Source organism: Antechinus flavipes, chromosome 2 (assembly GCF_016432865.1).
Source record: "Antechinus flavipes isolate AdamAnt ecotype Samford, QLD, Australia chromosome 2, AdamAnt_v2, whole genome shotgun sequence".
In the NCBI taxonomy this organism is placed as follows: Eukaryota; Metazoa; Chordata; class Mammalia; order Dasyuromorphia; family Dasyuridae; genus Antechinus; species Antechinus flavipes.
In genome coordinates this window covers 445,684,982-445,692,978 of record NC_067399.1, presented here as the reverse complement: position 1 = coordinate 445,692,978, position 7,997 = coordinate 445,684,982, and positions in this window count along the sequence as shown.

Here is a 7,997-nt window from a genome sequence, read left to right as displayed (position 1 = left end):
TTCCCTTCTTCCTTTTTCTCACCTCTTAGTGGAAAACATTGTGAAATAATGAGATTTGCAGACTTGCTTCTCTTTGAGGAGGGAACATTAGTCAGAGAGAAAAGCTCACTTGTGTGAGAGAGTATGTGGAAATGAGAGAGAGACAGAGAGGGGGAAGGGAAAGAAAGAGGGGGAGGGGAAGAGAGGGGAGAAAAAGACAGAAATGGAGACAGAAAGAGAAGAAAAGAGAAGAGGAGAGAAGAGAAGAGGAAAGCAGAGGAGAGGAGAAGAGAAAGAGAAAGAAGTACAGAGAAGAGGACAGAAAGGGAGAGGAGGAGAGAGGAGTGGAGAGGAAGGGAAAATGGAAGAAAGAAGGAGAAGGGGAGAGAAAAGAGAGGAAGGGAGGAAGAGAAGAAGGAAGAGAAGAAAAGAGAAAAGAGAGGAGAGAAAAGTAGGGGAAAGTAAACAAGGGGAGAAGAGAGGAAAGGAAGGGAAAATGGGAGAGAGAGAAGAGAAAGAGGAGAGAAAAGGGAGGAAGGGAAGGAGAGAGGGAGGAGGAGAGAGAGGAAAATGGAGAACAGAGGAAGGAAGAAACAGTCAAAGAAAGGCTTGGGGATGAAATTCTCAGAGCAAAGGAAGAGAAGGGGCACCCCCTCAATGCCAGTAGACAATCAATTTGCCTAGAGGAGGCCTAAAAGGAGTAAAAGGTCACCCTAAGGCACCACTACAGAAAAAAAAAAAAAACAACAAAAAAAACAAAAAAAAAAAAACTAGATTTGGCATCTAGATCAATGCAGCCAGAAGTGGGGAGATAGGAGAAGGCAGCATCAGCTTTCTCTTCAGCACAGCTTTCTGTATCTCTGGCTCTCTGTGTCTCTCCCTCTCTTTGCCCCTCTGTCTCTTTCTCTGTGTCTCCCTTCTCTTTCTCTGTTTCTCCCTCTTCTGTCTTTCCCCCCTCTGTCTCTGTGTTTCCGTGTCTCCCCTCTCTCTGTTTCTCTGTGTCTCCTCCCTCTCTAATTCACCTCCTAATTCACTTTCTCAAACAGTGACCTAAGGTGCACACTATGGGAAAGGAATAACATTCATGGGGAATCAGACCCTTCTTTTCACCTTCCTTCTCTCTTAGCTCCCCCTTCTCACTTTCTTCTTTCTCTTCTTAGCTCTGCTTTTGACCTTCATACTTGGTGCATTCCCCATTCAGGACCTCTCCACTTTCCTTCTCTCTATGTGTTGTGTGTCCATTAGATGCTAAGCTGTTTAAGGGCAAGAGTTGACTTTTTTCCTTGGATTTGTATCGCTAGAGCTTAGCTCAGTGCCTGGCATATAATAAGTGCTTCATAAATCCTTGTTGCCTTATCTTGCCTTGACTACCTCACTCTGTCATGACAAGAAACTAAAGTCTTGGGAGGTAGAGTGATAACAATATGTAGTGTTGGAAGTGGGATGGGGAGTTTGACTGATGCTTACTGAGATGGTCTGGTCAGTAGAGTGAAGAGGAGTATAAAAGTGGAGAACAGGGTTCCAGGACCATTTTTTAAATTTCTCCACAGTGGTCTACTCTCAAAAGCTGGAGTTTTAGGGCTGTGACCTTGGTGGTTATCTATACCTGGGAGTTTTTACTTTGGATTATTGTTGGAACCATATGTCACCATAATTCTGGGAGGGGACTATTTTCTTCTCATAAAATCCAGAAGTGTAATATCAACTACACACCATCAACATTTTATAGATGTGGAAACTGAGACCCAGAAAAGTTCTCTTTTTTCCCCATGGGTTTAGGGGTTTTGCCTATGAATGGCTAGGACTTCATCAGAGCTAAAGAAAAGTTAACTGGAAATTCAGCACACTGTTTCTTAATAAAAACATCCCACAAAATCACTGGTCTTCATTTTAATTTTGTGTTTGTTTAATATCCAGGAGAATGAGAAAAACAGACAGACAGACAGACAGACAGAGAGAAAGATAGAGGCAGAAAGAGAAGGAGACACAGAGAGACTGAGAGAGAGAAGGGGAAGACACAGAGCAGAGGAAAAGAGAGAGGGATTTACAGAGAGACAGAGACACACACACGCACACACACACACACACAGAGAGAGAGAGAGACAGAGAGACAGAGAGAGAGACAGAGAGACAGAGAGACAGAGAGAGAGAAGGGGAAGACACAGAGCAGAGGAAAAGAGAGAGGGATTTACAGAGAGACAGACACACACACACACACAGAGACAGAGAGAGAGAGAGAGAGAGAGAGAGAGAGAGAGAGAGAGAGAGAGAGAGAGACAGAGAGAGAGAGACAGAGAGAGAGACAGAGAGACAGAGGCACAGAAACAAAGAAACAGAGAGGGGGATTCACAGAAAGACAGAGACAGAGTCAGGGGACACAGAGAGAGCGAGACACAGAGATAGAGGAATAGAGAGAGGAAGAGACACAGAGACAGAGACAGAGACAGAGAGAAGGGGAGACACACAGAGACAGAAATAGAGAGGAGGGAGATGGAGAGATAGAGACATGAAAAATAGAAACAGTGGGGGAAACACAGAGAGACAGGGGAGACACAGAAAAACAGTAACAGAGAGAGGGGGAAACAAAGAGACAGAGAGGGGGAGACATAAAGAGACAGAGACAGACAGTCAAGAGGCAAAAGTAACATCAAGATAGTCTGACCAACAGCCACATATACATATGGAGCAAGAGTGAGTGGCAAAGATGGCCATACAAACAGCTGAAAGATTCTAAGGCTCTCAAGGCTAGTGTAATGGAAAGGACACTACAGAAGGAAAGAGACCTAGAAGTCTAGATTCAATTCTGCTACTGTGCGATTCTGGGCAAACTGCTTTTCCTCTCAGCCTCAGGTTCTCTACATGAAAAATCATAGATTTGTCTGAAAGGATCTATAAAGCCACTCCTGGCTCCATAGTCTCATGATCCCAGCTCCAAAAGCCCACAACTCTAGGATTCTGCCAAACAAACTGGGGAGCAAATGCACCCTCCCCTCTCATCCCTGGGCAAGAGGCCATCACTGACTAAGCAGAAAGCATCACCGTTGGGATGCCAGTAGGCAGAAATCACAGAAGAAGCAGCATGGGGTCCAACCCTCACCTCCCCATATGACAGTGACTCACATCCCTCCCTCTCTCAGGCAACATCCCTCTCTCTAGACTCACTAGTAACCAGGCCACAGCCTGCCCTACCTCCCTGGCCCTGCAGGCCACAGAAAGGGCTCATATGCAAATTCTGGTCCTGCTGAAGACTCTCATTTCCTGACCTTCTTGAAGAGGTTCAGAGGGCCTCTGGGATCATTTAGGACACCCAGCGAGCCCTGGTAGAGCCCTTGTGACATGGACCTTACAGATTAAAAATGGAGAGCTCTCTGTCAAGGCAATGGGGATAGAAAGTGGATCCTCTTGTGTGGATCAGGGTTGGGAAGAGATATAAGGGGAAATCTGGGAAGGATTCTAATCAAGTGGCTTGGGGGCCATGCCTCCTTCCCCAAGTGACTGCTGTGTGACTGAGGAAGTAGAATATGATGAAAGTCAGTCTCTGACACTATGATTCCTGGTAGTATAGCAGCTTCTCCCTTCCGCATACTTACTTCCAATTCTCCTCAATCCAACCCCATCAGAACAGTCCCTTCCTATCTCCTTCCTCTATAGATAGGGATCCTCTGGCATGGTCTAGTGAGTGAGTACAGACCTAGCCACTGAGTCAAGAAGACCAGAATTCAAATCTTTCTGTTGACACATAACTCTCACTGAGACATATGCTCTCTTACAATTTCCAGGCAGTGCTTTAAGGCCATAAATTCTATTTGAGTGACCTGTCTGCATCATTGGAAGGGATTTCCACACCAGAAGTTGCTCACTTAGGTAAAATTGTGGATCTGGACAAATATATATAAATGTCCCATCCTGCATGGAAAATGCTTCTTTTCTGGTGAGCACTTGCATTCAAGATGGTTTTGTGATATTATATCTTGAGATGTCCTTTAATTTGTGACCTCTGTTTCCTGCCAGAATCACCCCCAAGAAGGAATCAATCCACGGGGTCAACTAAGGTCCTAAACTCTAGGGGTTGGTATGTTGCTGACAGATGGAGAGAGACTCAGAGAGACAGTGAGAAAGAAGTAACTCTGCCAGCCCTTAGTTCAGGGACAGAAGAAGACGATAAAGTTCTAAGTTCTAAGACAAAATTCCTGTTCTTTTAAATCCTGGCTATTATACTTTGGCTGACATCCTGGACTAAAGCTGACTTTTCCATAAGGTAAGAGGAACATGATGATATCAAAGATTCATAAGTCTAATTCTATGCTAGTTCATGAGTACATACAAATACAAATAATCCCCAGTTAAGACTAAAAGAAATTTCCACTCAAAGACAATTTTAAGATGGAGAAATTAAAGCCATCTATAGCAATATGAAAAAAAATGTTCTAAATCACTATAGATTAGAAAAATGCAAATTAAAACAACTCTGAGGTACATGCTCACACCTCTCAGATTGGCTAAGATGACAGGTAAAGATAATGACAAATGTTGGAGGGGATGTGGGAAAACTGGGACATTAATACATTGTTGGTGAAATTGTAAATACATCCAGCCATTCTGGAGAGCAATTTGGAACTATGCTCAAAAAGTTATCAAACTGTGCATACCCTTTGATCCAGCATTGTTTCTACTGGATCTCTATCCCAAAGAAATCATAAAGGACAGAAAAGGACCCACATTACAAAATGTTTGTAACAGCTCTTTTTGTGGTGGCAAAGAATTGGAAAATGAGTAGATGCCCATCAATGGGAGAATGGCTGAATAAACTGTAGTATATGAAGGCAATTGATTTTTATTGTTTTATAAAGAATGATGAACAAGATAATTTTATAAAGGCCTGGAAAATTTTACACAAATTGATGCTGAATGAAATATGCAGAATCAGGAAGACATTGTGCACAGTAACAGCAAGATTATGTGATAATCAATTAAGAAAGACTTGTTTCTTCTCAGTGTTTCTGTGATCCAAGACAATCCCAATAAACTTTGGTTAAAAATATGCATCCAGAAAGAGAATATGCTGGGTTCACTTCTTTTTTTCTGTTTTTTTTCTCTTTCATGGTTTTTCCCTTTTATTCCGATTTTTCTCTCCCAATATTTTCATAAAGAAATGTGTATTTAAAAACTTAATATACATGTATAACCAGAAAAGATAAAACAATTAATAAAAAATTTAAAAAGATATTTTCATCTTAACAATCCTATGAGAGAAGTATTCAATATTTACATATTCATTTACATATTCATTCATTGGTCCAATCAGTAAACAGGACATCTCTGCTGTATACAGGTCCCTATTCTGAATTCTGGAGATTCAAAAACAAATATAATATACACTTTGCTCTCTTACAATCTATTGGAACAGAAACAGAGGAGAGGACAAGTACAGTAGTAAATGGTGCTATATTTGCAGTCAAAAGTCCTGAGCTCAAATCCCAGCTTTTCCAGTTTTTATCTGTTCAACCTTAGAAAATAAAATAATTATAATAATAGCTAAATCATAATAATAACTAAGATTTAACTAGTGTTTTAAAGTTTACAAAGCTTTTTACACACAATTTGATTCCCACACAATCCTGAGAATGGCCATCTCTATGTGGGATATTATTATCCCCATTCTACAGATAGGGAAACTGAAGCTGAGAATTTAAGTGATTGACTTGAAGTCCAGTGTTCTATCCATTACATCACCCTGTTATCCTCAGTTTCATTATCTGTTAAACATGGGAAATGGATGAAATAGCTTCTAAGGTTCCTTCCAGGTCTCAATCTGTAATGCTTCAAATTCAATTACAAGGGTAAATGAGAGAGCTATGAAAATAAAAGTCCAGGAAAAGAGCTATGAAAATTTCGAGAGAAAACTTCTATATGACTTAAGGATGGAAAGAAAGGCTCCCAAGAGAATGTCAATCCTAAGGACGACCTTCAAAGAAAGAAGAGTTTGCAACTGATCTGGAACTTGGGATCCATTCCAAGTGTAGTGGGAGAAATGGTTTATCAAGGATGAAAACTGAAGATGAGATGACTGATAAAAATAATCCAAGAGAGATGCCATGAGAAGCTTAACTAAGAATTGTTTGATGGGAAGTCACTTATCTAAGATCCTACAGATTATATGTGACTCCCTGCTTACTGTCTATAGCACATCCTCTATCGTTAAGAAACTTTCACTTGATTCCACTATCCCTCAAATTATCTTCCTACATTGTTCCTCCCTATGACAGTCAAGTGCTTAAGGAGAAAGTGTATACTCATTGCTTCCACTTCCTTACCTCCCACTTATTTCTCAAGGCTTTATAATCTGGCTTCCAACCTTATCGTTCTATTAGAATTACTTTCCTCTGTTACCAGTGTGAAAATATTCTTCTCCTTCTCCCTTCCTCCTCTTTTAAATGTCTGAGGTCAGATTTGAATTCAGGTCCTCCTAACTTCAGGGTTGGTGCTCTGTCCCCTGTGGCATCTAGCTGCCCCTCAGGGACTACTTTGATTATATTTTTTGTATCTCCAGGGTAATTAAACAATGTTTTGAACAGAGTAGGTGCTTAAAACTTGTTAAATTGAATATAATAGAATTCTCAGGGTTACACTGTTAATAGATGAAAGCCCAAGTGAGGTCTTTTGATTCCAAATCCCCTCGGTTTTTTCCACTGCCTCATGTCATGAGGCATTCTCTGACATGATTTCATTTTCCTTCCCATTCTGTAGTTGACTGTACCCCTGCTTGTCAATGTCAATGGATATAATTGATTGTAGAGTACATGTTCATTTTAGCCATCTTCCAGAAGGAAGGCCCCAGGCCAACCCAGCAGGGCAAAACCGGGTAGCCCATGGCCATCCAAAATCCTGACCACTCCAATGGTCCTCCAAAGAACTAATACAGGAATTTTTTTTTTCTTCCGGGGATTCAATGCCTAAGGTGATGTATCTGCATAGAACCAACATCTTTTATGAGGACTGATATCAGAGAGGGAAAAGAAGAGCTAAGCTTTCCTGTGTCTCAGGGCAATTCACCTTGCCTGTGACCTTCACAGTATATTGATGGTTTCATAATGGACATCCCAGAATACAGAATCAAAGAGAATAGGAGAGCACATTATTGGTTCCAACTATTCAAGCTTATCCAAGCTTTTAACTTTAAAAGCCTTAGAGAAATGACTTCTGTTTTGTTTTACATCTCACCCGATAGTTCTTGACATGCAAACCAATTAGCATTTCATGATGGCATGAAATAACGCAGGGAACTGACGACCCTTCTCCTCTCCCAACTCCCCCCCACCCCGTGCTAACACATGTTTGCTATGAGTTTCCAGAGATCAAGTCTGGGTTCATTGCTATACCTCTGTAATTTTCAATACAAATTATACTGGATCCAAATGAGCACACAGCAGTGTCCAGCCTTAGAAAGCCTTGAAAGAGAAAAGCAAGGTAGAGCTAACTAGCTGTGGATAATAAAATTTGTTTCTGATTTTATAACTTTTTAAAATTTCAAATGACTGGGTTTTTTTGTATTACTGAGTGTAACTGCATGTAATACAAGGAGATATACCTAAATGCTAAACTACATTTGTATTCCAGCTGAGGATGGGGATTTTTTTTTGTAGGAGTTGGGGAGGGATTGGAGAAAGGCAGAAACCAGCATTATAAGTAGATGGAATCTGGTATTTTTCTAAAACTTGTCTCTATGCATTATTGAGTATCCAAGTCAGAACTGTGTCTCCTTTGAAGCCCCCTGAGGTTCCTATAAATGGGCTCTGCTAAGATTTTTTAGGAAAGAAATAAAAGGGATTTGGTTTTCCTGCTTCCAGGGGACAATTTCTAGATGTTATACATAGTTGCATCCTACTTGTCTGGATCTGTGGGAATGGACTTTGGGAAATGTGAGCCAGAACCAACTGAACATGTGACCCCTAGAAGGTCACTTCCCTTCTCAGATTCTAAGTTTCCTCCTTTATGAAATAGGGAAAATTGCACTATCT